Source organism: Ranitomeya variabilis, chromosome 3, assembly GCF_051348905.1.
Source record: "Ranitomeya variabilis isolate aRanVar5 chromosome 3, aRanVar5.hap1, whole genome shotgun sequence".
In the NCBI taxonomy this organism is placed as follows: domain Eukaryota; kingdom Metazoa; phylum Chordata; class Amphibia; order Anura; family Dendrobatidae; genus Ranitomeya; species Ranitomeya variabilis.
The window spans coordinates 760046830-760064617 of NC_135234.1; the positions used below are offsets into that span (position 1 = coordinate 760046830).

The 17788-nt window shown below is 42.5% G+C and overlaps 1 protein-coding gene across 7 annotated transcripts in view; it reads left to right on the forward strand.

The window, feature by feature from the left end:
• The window catches only part of GDPD4 (glycerophosphodiester phosphodiesterase domain containing 4), a 66041-nt gene that overhangs the window by 9167 nt on the left and 39086 nt on the right, over nucleotides 1-17788 (forward strand). Inside the window, exon 1 of one of the 7 annotated variants that reach the window (XM_077298712.1) lies at nucleotides 7520-7672. The exons of 5 other annotated variants lie outside the window; for them this stretch is intronic. The gene's annotated coding sequence lies outside the window, so the exon portion shown is untranslated. Of the gene's footprint in view, nucleotides 1-7519; nucleotides 7734-17788 lie in introns of those variants that run through there. One more of the 7 variants, XM_077298710.1, reaches the window with a different exon arrangement.

Genomic DNA, 17788 nt, shown 5'->3' on the forward strand with positions numbered 1-17788 from the left:
GTGGGTCAGTAGTGGTGGCGCGTTCCTAACAGACATACAGCGGCTACGTCACTGCTCATATAAGGCTCATAACCGTACAATGCCGAACTTATACCGGGTCATATAATTAAAATATAATAATAATGTTCATTTAATGTCTACAAAACTGCCATATAATGCCAACATAATCCCACTATAAAATGCTAAATACCGCAGTGCAGTGTCACACGTATAATGTCATCAACATGGGGAAATATAGCGGCAAAAAAACACCCCTATAAGATGGTAAATAGCACTATGGTGTGCTCAAAAATATCACACAAAGTCAACAAATGACATCTACTCCCTGTAGAGAGCTAAAGACCCACCCCCACTTCCTGTAGAGAGCTAAAGACCCACCCCCACTTCCTGTAGAGCGCTAAAGACCCACCTCCACTTCCTGTAGAGCGCTAAAGACCCACCTCCACTTCCTGTAGAGCGCTAAAGACCCACCTCCACTTCCTGTAGAGCGCTAAAGACCCACCTCCACTTCCTGTACAAAGAAAAAGACCTGCCTCCACTTCCTATGGAGATAAAGACCCACCTCCACTTCCTGTAGAGAGATAAAGATCCACCTCCACTTCCTGTAGAGAGCTAAAGACCCACCCCCACTTCCTGTAGAGCGCTAAAGACCCACCTCCACTTCCTGTAGAGAGATAAAGACCTGCCTCCACTTCCTGTAGAGAGATAAAGACCCGCCCCCACTTCCTGTGGAGAAATAGGGACCCGCCCCCACTTCCTGTAGGGAGATAAAGACCCGCCTCCACTTCATGTAGAGAAATAGAGACCCACCCCCACTTCCTGTAGAGAGCTAAAGACCCGCCTCCACTTCTGTATAAAGAAAAAGACCCGCCTCCACATCCTATGGAGAGAAAGACCCACTCCCACTTCCTGCAAATAGATAAATACCCACCCCCACTTCCTGTAGAAAGATAAAGACCCGCCTCCACTTTCTGTAGAGAGATAAATACCCACCCCCACTTCCTGTCGAGAGATAAAGACCCTCCCCCACTTTCTGTAGAGAGATAAAGACCCACCCCACTTCCTGTCGAGAGATAGACACGCCCCTACTTCCTGTAGAGAGATAACGACCTGCACCAACTTCCTGTCTACCCAAATTATCTGCAAGCATCTTACTCCTTTGTCCATACTGAGAAACTGTGAGAAGAATGAGTGGGCAGTGACACCTTTACTTCTGAACCAATTTATATTCTGATAAATGCACGAAAACCTTTAGGAAGGTGGATCTGATCTAGATCCATCAGGACACCTTCTAGAAGCTATAGACGAGAATAAAGATGCACATCATTGACCTCATCTAAAGGGATCCTTGGTTGTGTCTTCAGATGTGAGGTGTCCTCAGGTTTCGGACCTCCAACATCACATCTACGACCCAACTCCAACATCTGAAATGAATTCCATATGTTAAAACGTCTGATGACCATTTTAAGAGGGTTTTAGATGCTTCCATAGATCTAATAGTGTAGAGCAGTCCTCCCCAACTCCGGTCCTCAAGAGCCACCAACAGGTCATGTTTTCAGGATTTCCTTAGTATTGCCCAGCTGATAATTGCGTTACCTGGAAAGGCATGACCTGTGCAATACTGAGGAAATCCCGAATACATGACCTGTTGGTGGCTCTTGAGGACCGGAGTTGGGGAGTACTGCTCTAGAGGAACCATTCCAAAAACAGTGCGGAAAATAAGTATTTGATACACTGCCGATTTTCCCACCTACATAGAATGGAGAGGGCTGTAATTTTTATCGTAGGTACACTTCACCTGTGAGAGATAGAATCTGAAAATAAAATCCAGAAGATCACATTGTGTGATTGTTACTTAATTAATTTGCATTTTATTGCATGAAATAAGTATTTGATCACCGACCAACCAGCAAGTTTTCAGCTCTCACAGACCTGTTCGTTTCTCTTTCAGAAGCCTCCTACTCTGCACTCATTAACTGTAGTAATTGCACCTGTTTGATCTTGTTACCTGTATAAAAGACACCTGTCCACACAATCAATCACACTCCGATCTCTCCACCATGGCCAAGACCAAAGAGCTGTCTAATGACACCAGGGATAAAATTGCACATGGCTGGTATGGACTACAAGACAATAGGCAAACAGTGTATCAAATACTTATTTTCCCCACTGTATCTCTGTTCCAAAATGGCTAATTGGATCTCTTCCTGACCTCACATCTTCAAATTAGTAAACTAAAAAGCCATGTTCCCAAAATTACAAATGAGGACTTTGTGATATGTGAGAATGAGTATCGCAACTGGAATCTCAACTGATCCCAAAGATTCACAATCCCAACAATGGGGGATATCTCATAAGTCCAGTGGAGGGTAAGTTCTCCAACAATGACCAGAACCTCTTGGAATCAACGGAGGTCCAGGACCCATTAACCCCTAACATTCATACAGACTAAGCAGTAAGATGATCAGTAGGTCATATTGGTCTAGGAAGACATTGAGAGCCCTTAGAGAACTGAATAGGACCTTTTTTGGGGACCAGGAATCTGGTAGACCGTCTAAAAGTGAAGTCAGTTGATCATGAGGGAACATTAAGAGCTTTGGTGAATGATATATTAATCTTTTGGATAATATATTAACCAACAAGTCAACATTTCTTTTCTTTCGGTCCCGTTCATTTCTTTTGGTTTTGTTTATGTTGGCTCGTTGGCATTTGGCGTCTTAGAAGTCACACCCTGGGCTCTCCTGTTCTTTAGAGGGTTTAATACAAGAACTATTCATCTGTTTGTGTATTTGGTGAATTATTTGCTTTCTAATTGTGGTCATTCTGAGTACTTTCCAATGAGTCTCCTGGCACGGTGAGATTTCGAGACAAAGTCCCGAAGGTCTAACTGTGTCCAGGAAACAGATCTCCCTTCTGAGCTGTCTCCAAAGCCATCCTCTTAAGTTAGCAATCGGTGACTCTTCCATCATGTAATAATCATAATTAACCCAAGGATTGTTCCTGACATTGTGTCTTCAAACTGGACGCCAAAAAGCAAGGTTCCCAAAGTATAGTTCCTACTGACGTGTCAGTGGTGACTTGAGATGGACTTAAAATTGTCCCTTTCCTCTTCCAAACCGGACAATGGCCAAAAAAATAGCAAATGCAACCAAAGGTCCTGGGGCGATGAGGGCCAAGAGGGTAAATTCCGACTCTACTCCCCTGGCACGGACTATAGGACTGTCCAAGAAGCACGTAATTGATACTAATGGTATAGCAGTATTTTAGTTCATTAGTTTACATTATGGTCACAGTGTAGCAGTATTGTTTGGTCGATGTACAGTGTGGCAGTACTGCTTTGCACTTCTATTTTGGTACTGGATGGCGGTGGCTACTCTGCATCGCATTTTCTGGTTATTTGGGCCAATGTTTGGAACTTTAATTTGGTCACTTTATCGTATAGTTACACTATATGATGGCAAAACGACTAGTGGAAGGACACCTACAGAAATACTGCGCAAACCACCATGCAGGACAAGGCTAGTTCTGAGAAATGGCCCTATTAGGCATTTTGCTTTGGGGCCCATAGTTGTGCATCTGGGAGGCTGAGTGCTCTTACCTTTATGTAACATAGAATGGGAGCGATGCTTTCATGTTCGCCCCGAGAGATCAAGAGAACGTTGTGGAATTAAAAAAAAAACAGGTTTAGCCGCATGTACTGTATGGTGTTACATGTAAAATGTAAAGAATCACAGGATAGCGAGAGTGTCAGGCATGTTTGCAACTTTCTATCTGACCTTTCATAATAATTCAGGGTATTTTCTGCCCTCAGCAGTTTCAGCTAAATAACTATCTAGAAAAATATATATTCATCAGCTTACATTCCAATCTACAGTCATTCCTAGAAGTTCAATATATTGTTATTATCATAGGGAGCAGTATTATATTAGTTATATTTTTGTACATAGGGGCAGTATTATAGTAGTTATATTCTTGTACATAGGGGCAGTATTATAGTAGTTATATTCTTGTACATAGGAGCAGTATTATAGTAGTTATATTCTTGTACATATGGGGCAGTATTATAGTAGTTATATTCTTGTACATAGGAGCAGTATTATAGTAGTTATATTCTTGTACATAGGGGCAGAATTATAGTAGTTATATTCTTGTACATAGGGGCAGTATTATAGTAGTTATATTCTTGTACATAAGGGCAGTATTATAGTAGTTATATTCTTGTACATAGGGGCAGTATTATAGTAGTTATATTCTTGTACATAGGGGCAGAATTATAGTAGTTATATTCTTGTACATATGGGGCAGTATTATAGTAGTTATATTCTTGTACATAGGAGCAGTATTATAGTAGTTATATTCTTGTACATAAGGGCAGTATTATAGTAGGTATATTCTTGTACATAGGGGCACGATTATAATAGTTATATTCTTGAACATAGGAGCAGTATTATAGTAGTTATATTCTTGTACATAGGAGCAGTATTATAGTAGTTATATTCTTGTACATAGGAGCAGTATTATAGTAGTCATATTCTTGTACATAGAGGCAGTATTATAGTAGTTATATTCTTGTACATAGGGGCAGTATTATCGTAGTTATATTCTTGTATATAGGAACAGTATTATAGTAGTTATATTCTTGTACATAGGGGCAGTATTACAGTAGTTATATTCTTGTACATAGGAGCAGTATTATAGTAGTTATATTCTTGTACATAGGAGGCAGTATTATAGTAGTTATATTCTTGTACATAGGAGCAGTATTATAGTAGTTATATTCTTGTACATAGGAGCAGTATTATAGTAGTTATATTCTTGTACATAGGAGGCAGTATTATAGTAGTTATATTCTTGTACATAGGGGCAGTATTTTTGTAGTTATATTCTTGTACATAGGGGCAGTATTATAGTAGTTATATTCTTGTACGTAGGAGCAGTATTATAGCAGTTATTTTCTTGTACATAGGAGCAGTATTATAGTAGTTATATTCTTGTACATAGGGGCAGTATTATAGTAGTTATATTCTTGTACATAGGGGCAGTATTATAGTAGTTATATTCTTGTACATAGGAGCAGTATTATAGTAGTTATATTCTTGTACATAGGAGCAGTATTATAGTAGTTATATTCTTGTACATAGGGGCAGTATTTTTGTAGTTATATTCTTGTACATAGGGGCAGTATTATAGTAGTTATATTCTTGTACATAGGAGCAGTATTATAGTAGTTATATTCTTGTACGTAGGAGCAGTATTATAGTAGTTATATTCTTGTACATAGGGGCAGTATTATAGTAGTTATATTCTTGTACATAGGGGCAGTATTATAGTAGTTATATTCTTGTACATAGGGGCAGTATTATAGTAGTTATATTCTTGTACATAAGGGCAGTATTATAGTAGTTATATTCTTGTACATAGGGGCAGTATTATAGTAGTTATATTCCTGTACATAGGAGCAGTATTATAGTAGTTATATTCTTGTACATAGGGGCAGTATTATAGTAGTTATATTCTTGTACATAAGGGCAGTATTATAGTAGGTATATTCTTGTACATAGGGGCACGATTATAATAGTTATATTCTTGAACATAGGAGCAGTATTATAGTAGTTATATTCTTGTACATAGGAGCAGTATTATAGTAGTTATATTCTTGTACATAGGAGCAGTATTATACTAGTCATATTCTTGTACATAGAGGCAGTATTATAGTAGTTATATTCTTGTACATAGGGGCAGTATTGTAGTAGTTATATTCTTGTACATAGGAGGCAGTATTATAGTAGTTATATTCTTGTACATAGGGGCAGTATTTTTGTAGTTATATTCTTGTACATAGGAGCAGTATTATAGTAGTTATATTCTTGTACATAGGAGGCAGTATTATAGTAGGTATATTCTTGTACATAGGGGCAGTATTTTTGTAGTTATATTCTTGTACATAGGAGCAGTATTATAGTAGTTATATTCTTGTACATAGGAGCAGTATTATAGTAGTTATATTCTTGTACATAGGAGGCAGTATTATAGTAGTTATATTCTTGTACATAGGGGCAGTATTTTTGTAGTTATATTCTTGTACATAGGGGCAGTATTATAGTAGTTATATTCTTGTACGTAGGAGCAGTATTATAGTAGTTATATTCTTGTACATAAGAGCAGTATTATAGCAGTTATATTCTTGTACATAGGAGCAGTATTATAGTAGTTATATTCTTGTACATAGGGGCAGTATTATAGTAGTTATATTCTTGTACATAGGGGCAGTATTATAGTAGTTATATTCTTGTACATAGGGGCAGTATTATAGTAGTTATATTCTTGTACATAGGGGCAGTATTATCGTAGTTATATTCTTGTACATAGGGGCAGTATTATCGTAGTTATATTCTTGTATATAGGAACAGTATTATAGTAGTTATATTCTTGTACATAGGGGCAGTATTATAGTAGTTATATTCTTGTACATAGGGGCAGTATTATCGTAGTTATATTCTTGTATATAGGAACAGTATTATAATAGTTATATTCTTGTACATAGGAGCAGTATTATAGTAGTTATATTCTTGTACATAGGAGCAGTATTATAGTAGTTATATTCTTGTACATAGGAGGCAGTATTATAGTAGTTATATTCTTGTACATAGGAGCAGTATTATAGTAGTTATATTCTTGTACATAGGAGCAGTATTATAGTAGTTATATTCTTGTACATAGGAGCAGTATTATAGTAGTTATATTCTTGTACATAGGGGCAGTATTTTTGTAGTTATATTCTTGTACTTAGGGGCAGTATTATAGTAGTTATATTCTTGTACATAGGGGCAGTATTATAGTAGTTATATTCTTGTACATAGGAGCAGTATTATAGTAGTTATATTCTTGTACATAGGAGCAGTATTATAGTAGTTATATTCTTGTACATAGGGGCAGTATTTTTGTAGTTATATTCTTGTACTTAGGGGCAGTATTATAGTAGTTATATTCTTGTACATAGGGGCAGTATTATAGTAGTTATATTCTTGTACATAGGAGCAGTATTATAGCAGTTATATTCTTGTACGTAGGAGCAGTATTATAGTAGTTATATTCTTGTACATAGGGGCAGTATTATAGTAGTTATATTCTTGTACATACGGGCAGTATTATAGTAGTTATATTCTTGTACATAGGGGCAGTATTATAGTAGTTATATTCTTGTACATAGGAGCAGTATTATAGTAGTTATATTCTTGTACGTAGGAGCAGTATTATAGCAGTTATATTCTTGTACATAGGGGGCCATATTATATTAGTTATATTCTTGTACATAGGGGCGGTATTATAGTAGTTATATTCTTGTACATAGGAGCAGTATTATAGTAGTTATATTCTTGCACATAGGGGCAGTATTATAGTAGTTATATTCTTGTACATAGGGGCAGTATTAATCTACACAGTACTTATAACTGACACATTTTTGTGCATCTATGGTTTTTTTTCATGATCTATGTTATTTCTCATTTTTGTCTTGTAGAACAGACTGCATTTTCTCTAGTATTTACAAGCCAGCCTGAACACTGTTGATATGTTAATACAGCGGCAGTGCTATGAAAGGAAATATAAGGATTAAAGGTTCAATATTAAGTGTCTGACTTTGAATAAATGCCCTATCTGTACATCTTTACAGGTCAGTTGAGCTCCAAAAGGCAATGCTTCACAGTATGATTAATTAAAGAGACAGTAATCTGGTATGTCTCTCTTTATTTGCTGTACAGCTATTGTTCTCTGTCATTTAGGACTTGGTTATGAGCAAATGTTGATGCGGGAGGCTGATCCCAGGTCCCATGTTGCGCGTGGGACGGTATCTCATTGATTCTGGAGTCACATAATCTGTGAAGTTGTTATTATGAGTGTGAAGCTTCAATTGGCACAAGGTGTCAGGGTGTCTGAACCTTGAATGCTGCTTTGGATGTGACTGGAGCATAAAATAAAATAAAGGCCCCTGATTTAATTTCCACATGGTAAAACGCTCAGCGAGCTCTCCATGAGATGAAAGATGAGTACGTCCACAATTAATTACAGATTTGTGCAATTACCTCGACATTATGGACAAAATGTGCAGCACATTCCAGTATCAGGTCGCCGACCGTCACCGTCCTCACCGATCCAACCCAGATCCGACTGACAGAAGCTCGAAAATATCACAGAAATGTTTAATTATTTAATCAAGACTGCGCATCCGTTCTGTCTGCTTCCAGGTTATTTGGCTGCCATTATACTTAGTCTGCCTTTTATGCCGTGATAGATACTTCCTCGTTAAAAAAAATATTTACTCTAAAAAGCGGCCTAGATTTATTGACACAGTCCTATATAATTACGGCACAAACCGTCTGTCTATATACACATCCTCAAACAATATTATGAGGAAAAAACGGAAAAAGTGCAAAAATGTTGTTAAAAAATACATTGTATTTTAATTAATTTATAAAAAAAATCCATGAAAGAATTATTCAAGAAGAAAACAGGGAGGGAAGGAGCATGGACTCACAATAGCAATCAAACTCCTCTACACAACAAATTTGAGATACAAGATTATTACAAAATATATGTAACAAAAAATGTGTTCAAAATTCTATATTTTATGCATAAAGCAAATAGCGTTAATATTTATCAATTCATATATACATAAATGATAAAGTGCATAGTGCAGCTGTAAATCATTATGCCGAATAGAGCGCAAGTCACATAAGAAAAAGCCACTCTGTATCATGAGTAGTAACATATAACGATCAAGTGATCAAAGTTGTGGCTCAATAAGATAACATAACTGTGAGCAGAGTGTATGGTGAGAACAGAAAAAGTACCTACAAAGTGCAGCGTGCAAAGGGAAATCCAGCTCCCACGTCCTCTCACTCCTTCCCTCCTTCCCTCCCTGTTTTCTTGTTGAATAATTCTTTTATGGATTTTTTATAAATTAATTCAAATAAAACGTATTTTTTAACAACATTTTTGCACTTTTTCCGTTTTTCCTCATAATATTGTTTGAGGATGTGTATATTAATTCTAAAAAGCCGCCGCCAGTTCTATCCCTTCTGTCAAAATTTCTATTTGCTGCCTGTTGTCAAGTGTCATCCACCTGTAGCATCAGGCGGCAAAACGTGGGGGCGGGTCTTTATCTCTACAGGAAGTGGGGCGGGTCTTTATCTCTACAGGAAGTGGGGGCGGGTCTTTATCTCTACAGGAAGTGGGGCAGGTCTTTATCTCTACAGGAAGTGGGGGCGGGTCTTTATCTCTACAGGAAGTGGGGCAGGTCTTTATCTCTACAGGAAGTGGGGGCGGGTCTTTATCTCTACAGGAAGTGGGGGCGGGTCTTTATCTCTACAGGAAGTGAGGGTGGTTTTTATCTCTACAGGAAGTGGGGCAGGTCTTTATCTCTACAGGAAGTGGGGGCGGGTCTTTATCTCTACAGGAAGTGGGGCGGGTCTTTATCTCTACAGGAAGTGAGGGCGGGCCTTTATCTCTACAGGAAGTGGGGGCGGGTCTTTATCTCCACAGGAAGTGGGGGCGGGTCTTTATCTCTACAGGAAGTGAGGGTGGTTTTTATCTCTACAGGAAGTGGGGGTGGTTTTTATCTCTACAGGAAGTGGGGCAGGTCTTTATCTCTACAGGAAGTGGGGGCGGGTCTTTATCTCTACAGGAAGTGGGGGCGGGTCTTTATCACTACAGGAAGTGGGGTGGGTCTTTACCTCTACAGAAAGTGGGGCCGGGTCTTTATCTCTACAGGAAGTGGGGGCGGGTCTTAATCTCTACAGGAAGTGGGGGCGGGTCTTTATCTCTACAGGAAGTGGGGGCGGGTATTTATCTCCACAGGAAGTGGGGGCGGGTCTTTATCTCTACAGGAAGTGAGGGTGGTTTTTATCTCTAGAGGAAGTGGGGGTGGTTTTTATCTCTACAGGAAGTGGGGCAGGTCTTTATCTCTACAGGAAGTGGGGGCGGGCCTTTATCTCTACAGGAAGTGGGGGCGGGTCTTTATCTCTACAGGAAGTGGGGGCGGGCCTTTATCTCTACAGGAAGTGGGGGCGGGTCTTTATCTCTACAGGAAGTGGGGGCGGGTCTTTATCTCTCTACAGGAAGTGGGTGCGGGTCTTTATCTCTCTACAGGAAGGGTGGGCGGGTCTTTATCTACAGGAAGTGGAGGTGGGTCTTTATCTCTACAAGAAGTGGGGGCGGGTCTTTATCTCTACAGGAAGTGGGGGCGGGTCTTTATCTCTCTACAGGAAGTGGGGGCGGGTCTTTATCTCTACAGGAAGTGGGGGCGGGTCTTTATCTCTACAGGAAGTGGGTGCGGGTCTTTATCTCTCTACAGGAAGGGTGGGCGGGTGTTGTGAATTTGGATTCTGGGCTCCCCCGGTGGCTACTGGTGGAATTGAACTGGTGTTGTCATCTTCTCTGTTCACCTGTTCCCATCAAGATGTGGGAGTCGCTATATAACCTTGCTGCTCTGTTAGTTGCTTGCCGGTCAACAATGTTATCAGAAGCCTCTCTGTGCTTGTTCCTGCTCCTAGACAACTACTAGATAAGTTGGACTCTTGTCCATGTTTGTTTTTGCATTTTTGTTCCAGTTCACAGCTGAAGTTTCGTTACTGTGTCTGGAAAGCTCTTGTGAACAGGAATTGCCACTCTGGTGTTATGAGTTAATGCCATAGTTTTAAAGTAATTTCTGGATGGTGTTTTTGATAGGGTTTTCAGCTGACCATGAAAGTGTCCTTTCTGTCTTCTGCTATGTAGTAAGTGGACCTCAAATTTGCTAAACCTATTTTCATACTACGTTTGTTATTTCATCTTAATTCACCGCCAATACATGTGGGGGGCCTCTGTCTCCTTTCGGGGTATTTCTCTAGAGGTGAGCTAGGACTAATATTTTCCTCTGCTAGCATTATTTAGTCCTCCGGCTGGTGCTGGGCATCTAGAATCAACGTAGGCATGCTACCCGGCCACTGCTAGTTGTGCGTTAGGTTTAGTTCATGGTCAGCTCAGTTCCCATCTTCCAAGAGCTAGTTCCTATATATGCTTATGCTATGTTCTCTTGCCATTGAGAACATGACAGTTTGACCGGCCCACTAAAGGGTTAAAATCCTTGGCTGAGAAAGGAGAGAAATAAGAAGTCTGCTGAGAATTTTTTTTTTTTTTTTTTTTTTTTTTTCTCCTTCTAATCTTTGAATGGCTCTGTGTCCACCTGTTTGTAATGGATCTTCAGAGTGTAACTGCAGGTTTGAATAATCTCGCCACGAAGGTACAAAATTTGCAAGACTTTGTTTGTCATGCACCTGTATCTGAGCCGAGAATTCCTTTGCCGGAATTTTTCTCGGGGAATAGATCTGGGTTTCAGAATTTTCGAATTAATTGCAAATTATTTTTGTCCCTGAAATTTCGCTCTGCCGGAGACCCTGCACAGCAGGTCAGGATTGTGATTTCCTTGCTCCGGGGCGACCCTCAAGACTGGGCTTTTTCATTGACACCAGGGGATCCTGCGTTGCTCAATGTGGATGCGTTTTTTCTGGCCTTGGGGTTGCTTTATGACGAACCTCATTTGGAGCTTCAGGCAGAAAAAACTTTGATGTCCCTATCTCAGGGGCAAGATGAAGCGGAAATTTACTGTCAAAGATTCCGTAAATGGTCTGTGCTTACTCAGTGGAATGAGTGCGCCCTGGCGGCGACTTTCAGAGAGGGTCTCTCTGATGCCATTAAGGATGTTATGGTGGGGTTCCCTGTGCCTGCGGGTCTGAATGAGTCCATGACAATGGCTATTCAGATCGATAGGCGTTTGTGGGAGCGCAAACCAGTGCACCATCTGGCGGTGTCCACTGAGAAGTCGCCAGAGAGTATGCAGTGTGATAGAATTCTGTCCCGAAGCGAGCGGCAGAATTTTAGACGGAAAAATGGGTTGTGTTTCTATTGTGGTGATTCTACTCATGTTATATCAGCATGCTCTAAGCGCACTAAAAAGCTTGATAAATCTGTTTCCATTTGCACCTTACCGTCTAAGTTTATTCTATCTGTGACCCTGATTTGCTCTTTGTCATCTATTACCACGGACGCCTATGTCGACTCTGGCGCCGCTTTGAGTCTTATGGATTGGTCCTTTGCCAAACGCTGTGGGTATGATTTAGAGCCTTTGGAGACTCTTATTCCTCTGAAGGGGATTGACTCCACCCCATTGGCTAATAATAAACCACAATACTGGACACAAGTAACTATGCGTATTAATCCAGATCACCAGGAGATTATTCGCTTTCTGGTGCTGTATAGTCTACATGATGACTTGGTGCTAGGATTGCCTTGGCTGCAATCTCACAACCCAGTCCTCGACTGGAAAGCTATGTCTGTGTTGAGCTGGGGATGTAAGGGGGCTCATGGGGATGTACCTGTGGTTTCCATTTCATCATCTATTCCCTCTGAAATTCCTGAGTTCCTGTCTGACTATCGTGACGTCTTTGAAGAATCCAAGCTTGGTTCATTACCTCCGCACCGAGAGTGCGATTGTGCCATAGATTTAATCCCGGGTAGTAAATACCCAAAGGGTCGTTTATTTAATCTGTCTGTGCCTGAACATGCTGCTATGCGAGAATATATAAAGGAGTCCTTGGAAAAGGGACATATTCGTCCATCGTCATCTCCCTTAGGAGCCGGTTTTTTCTTTGTGTCAAAAAAAGACGGCTCTTTGAGACCATGTATCGATTATCGGCTTTTGAATAAAATCACTGTAAAATATCAATACCCATTGCCGTTGCTGACTGATTTGTTTGCTCGCATAAAGGGGGCCAAGTGGTTCTCTAAGATTGACCTTCGTGGGGCGTATAATTTGGTGCGAATCAGGCAGGGGGATGAGTGGAAAACCGCATTTAATACGCCCGAGGGCCACTTTGAGTATTTAGTGATGCCTTTTGGTCTTTCAAATGCTCCGTCAGTTTTCCAGTCCTTTATGCATGATATTTTTCGCGATTATTTGGATAAATTTATGATTGTGTATCTGGATGATATTCTGATTTTTTCGGATGACTGGGACTCTCATGTCCAGCAAGTCAGGAGGGTTTTCCAGGTTTTGCGGTCTAATTCTTTGTGTGTGAAGGGTTCTAAGTGTGTTTTTGGGGTACAGAGGATTTCCTTTTTGGGATATATTTTTTCTCCCTCTTCCATTGAAATGGATCCTGTCAAGGTTCAAGCTATTTGTGATTGGACGCAGCCCTCTTCTCTTAAGAGTCTTCAGAAATTTTTGGGCTTTGCTAACTTTTATCGTCGATTTATTGCTGGTTTTTCGGATATTGCTAAGCCATTGACCGATTTGACTAAGAAGGGTGCTGATGTTGCTGATTGGTCCCCTGACGCTGTGGAGGCCTTTCGGGAGCTTAAGCGCCGTTTTTCCTCTGCCCCTGTGTTGCGTCAGCCTGATGTTGCTCTACCTTTTCAGGTTGAGGTCGACGCTTCTGAGATCGGAGCTGGGGCAGTGTTGTCGCAGAAAAGTTCTGACTGCTCCGTGATGAGGCCTTGTGCCTTCTTTTCCCGTAAATTTTCGCCCGCTGAGCGGAATTATGATGTTGGGAATCGGGAGCTTTTGGCCATGAAGTGGGCTTTTGAGGAGTGGCGCCATTGGCTTGAGGGGGCCAGACATCAGGTGGTGGTATTGACTGACCACAAAAACTTGATTTATCTTGAGACCGCCAGGCGCCTGAATCCTAGACAGGCGCGCTGGTCATTATTTTTCTCTCGGTTTAATTTTGTGGTGTCATACCTACCGGGTTCTAAGAATGTTAAGGCGGATGCCCTTTCTAGGAGTTTTGAGCCTGACTCGCCTGGTAACTCTGAGCCCACAGGTATCCTTAAGGATGGAGTGGTATTGTCAGCCGTTTCTCCAGACCTGCGGCGGGCCTTGCAGGAGTTTCAGGCGGATAGACCGGATCGTTGCCCACCTGATAAACTGTTTGTTCCTGATGATTGGACCAGTAGAGTCATCTCTGAGGTTCATTCTTCTGCGTTGGCAGGTCATCCTGGCATTTTTGGTACCAGGGATTTGGTGGCAAGGTCCTTCTGGTGGCCTTCCCTGTCACGAGATGTGCGAGGCTTTGTGCAGTCTTGTGACGTTTGTGCTCGGGCCAAGCCTTGTTGCTCTCGGGCTAGTGGATTATTGTTGCCCTTGCCTATTCCTAAGAGGCCTTGGACGCACATCTCGATGGATTTTATTTCAGATCTGCCTGTTTCTCAGAAGATGTCTGTCATCTGGGTGGTGTGTGACCGTTTCTCTAAGATGGTCCATTTGGTTCCTCTGCCCAAGTTGCCTTCTTCTTCCGAGTTGGTTCCTCTGTTTTTTCAAAATGTTGTTCGTTTGCATGGTATTCCTGAGAATATCATTTCTGACAGAGGGACCCAATTCGTGTCTAGATTTTGGCGGGCATTCTGTGCTAGGATGGGCATAGATTTATCTTTTTCGTCCGCTTTCCATCCTCAGACGAATGGCCAGACCGAGCGGACTAATCAGACCCTGGAGACATATCTGAGGTGTTTTGTGTCTGCTGACCAGGATGATTGGGTTGCTTTTTTGCCATTGGCTGAGTTCGCTCTCAATAATCGGGCCAGCTCTGCCACTTTGGTGTCCCCGTTTTTCTGTAATTCGGGGTTTCATCCTCGATTTTCCTCTGGTCAGGTGGAAACTTCGGATTGTCCTGGAGTGGATGCTGTGGTGGAGAGATTGCATCAGATCTGGGGGCAGGTGGTGGACAATTTGAGGTTGTCCCAGGAGAAGACTCAGCTTTTTGCCAACCGCCACCGTCGTGTTGGTCCTCGGCTTTGTGTTGGGGATTTGGTGTGGTTGTCTTCTCGTTTTGTCCCTATGAGGGTCTCTTCTCCTAAGTTTAAGCCTCGGTTCATCGGCCCGTATAAGATATTGGAGATTCTTAACCCTGTTTCCTTCCGTTTGGACCTCCCTGCATCCTTTTCTATTCATAACGTTTTTCATCGGTCATTATTGCGCAGGTATGAGGTACCGGTTGTGCCTTCCGTTGAGCCTCCTGCTCCGGTGTTGGTTGAGGGTGAGTTGGAGTACGTTGTGGAGAAAATCTTAGACTCTCGTGTTTCCAGACGGAGACTCCAGTATCTGGTCAAGTGGAAGGGATACGGCCAGGAGGATAATTCTTGGGTGAATGCATCTGATGTTCATGCCTCTGATCTGGTTCGTGCCTTTCATAGGGCCCATCCTGATCGCCCTGGTGGTTCTGGTGAGGGTTCGGTGCCCCCTCCTTGAGGGGGGGGTACTGTTGTGAATTTGGATTCTGGGCTCCCCCGGTGGCTACTGGTGGAATTGAACTGGTGTTGTCATCTTCTCTGTTCACCTGTTCCCATCAAGATGTGGGAGTCGCTATATAACCTTGCTGCTCTGTTAGTTGCTTGCCGGTCAACAATGTTATCAGAAGCCTCTCTGTGCTTGTTCCTGCTCCTAGACAACTACTAGATAAGTTGGACTCTTGTCCATGTTTGTTTTTGCATTTTTGTTCCAGTTCACAGCTGAAGTTTCGTTACTGTGTCTGGAAAGCTCTTGTGAACAGGAATTGCCACTCTGGTGTTATGAGTTAATGCCATAGTTTTAAAGTAATTTCTGGATGGTGTTTTTGATAGGGTTTTCAGCTGACCATGAAAGTGTCCTTTCTGTCTTCTGCTATGTAGTAAGTGGACCTCAAATTTGCTAAACCTATTTTCATACTACGTTTGTTATTTCATCTTAATTCACCGCCAATACATGTGGGGGGCCTCTGTCTCCTTTCGGGGTATTTCTCTAGAGGTGAGCTAGGACTAATATTTTCCTCTGCTAGCATTATTTAGTCCTCCGGCTGGTGCTGGGCATCTAGAATCAACGTAGGCATGCTACCCGGCCACTGCTAGTTGTGCGTTAGGTTTAGTTCATGGTCAGCTCAGTTCCCATCTTCCAAGAGCTAGTTCCTATATATGCTTATGCTATGTTCTCTTGCCATTGAGAACATGACAGGCGGGTCTTTATCTACAGGAAGTGGGGTGAGTCTTTATCTCTACAAGAAGTGGAGGCGGGTCTTTATCTCTCTACTGGAAGTGGAAGCGGGTCTTCACTACAGGAAGTGGGAGTTGGTCTTTATCTCTACAGGAAGACGGGGCGGGTCTTTATCTCCCTACAGAAAGTGGGAGCAGGTCTTTAGCTCTACAGGAAGTAGGGGCGGGTCTCTATCTCTCTACAGGAAGTGGAGGCGGGTCTTTATCTCTCTACAGGAAGTGGAGGCGGGTCTTTATCTCTCTTCAGGAAGTGGAGGTGGGTTTTTATCTCTCTATTGGAACTAGGTGTGTGTCTTTATGTCTCTACAGAAAGTGGACATGGGTCTTTATCTTTTTACAAGAAGTGGGGGTGGGTCTTTATCTCTCTACAGGATGTAGGGGCGGGTCTCCTTCACTCTACAGGAAGTGGAGGCGGGTCTTTATCTCTACAGGTAGTGGCGGTGGGTCTTTATCTCTACAATAAAAGGGGACGGGTCTTTATCTCTCTACAGGAAGTGGGGGCGGGTCTCTATATCTCTACAGGATGTGGGGGCAGGTCTCTATCTCTCTACATTAAGTAGGGGCGGGTCTCTATCTCTCTATGGGAAGTGGGGGCGGGTTTCTATCTCTCTACATTAAGTAGAGGCGGGTCTCTATCTCTCTATGGGAAGTGGGGGCGGGTTTCTATCTCTCTACATTAAGTAGGGGCGGGTCTCTATCTCTACAGGATGTGGGGGCGGGTCTCTAACTCTCTACATTAAATAGGGGCGGGTCTCTATCTCTCTACAGGATGTGGGGGCGGGTCTCTATCTCTCTACATTAAGTAGGGGCGGGTCTCTATCTCTCTACAGGATGTGGGGGCGGGTCTCTATCTCTACAGGATGTGGGGGCGGGTTTCTATCTCTCTACATTAAGTAGGGACGGGTCTCTATCTCTACAGGATGTGGGGGCAGGTCTCTATCTCTCTACATTAAGTAGGGGCGGGTCTCTATCTCTACAGGATGTGGGGGCGGGTCTCTATCTCTCTACATTAAGTAGAGGCGGGTCTCTATCTCTCTATGGGAAGTGGGGGCAGGTCTCTATCTCTCTACATTAAGTAGGGGCGGGTCTCTATCTCTACAGGATGTGGGGGCGGGTCTCTATCTCTCTACATTAAGTAGGGGCGGGTCTCTATCTCTCTACAGGATGTGGGGGCGGGTCTCTATCTCTACAGGATGTGGGGGCGGGTTTCTATCTCTCTACATTAAGTAGGGGCGGGTCTGTATCTCTACAGGATGTGGGGGCGGGTCTCTATCTCTACATTAAGTAGAGGCAGGTCTCTATATCTCTACAGGATGTGGGGGCGGGTCTCTATCTCTCTACATTAAGTAGGGGCGGGTCTCTATCTCTACAGGATGTGGGGGCAGGTCTCTATCTCTCTACATTAAGTAGGGGCGGGTCTCTATCTCTACAGGATGTGGGGGCGGGTCTCTATCTCTCTACATTAAGTAGAGGCGGGTCTCTATCTCTACAGGATGTGGGGGCGGGTCTCTATCTCTCTACATTAAGTAGAGGCGGGTCTCTATCTCTCTATGGGAAGTGGGGGCAGGTCTCTATCTCTCTACATTAAGTAGGGGCGGGTCTCTATCTCTACAGGATGTGGGGGCGGGTCTCTATCTCTCTACATTAAGTAGGGGCGGGTCTCTATCTCTCTACAGGATGTGGGGGCGGGTCTCTATCTCTACAAGAAAAGGGGGCGGGTCTCTATCTCTCT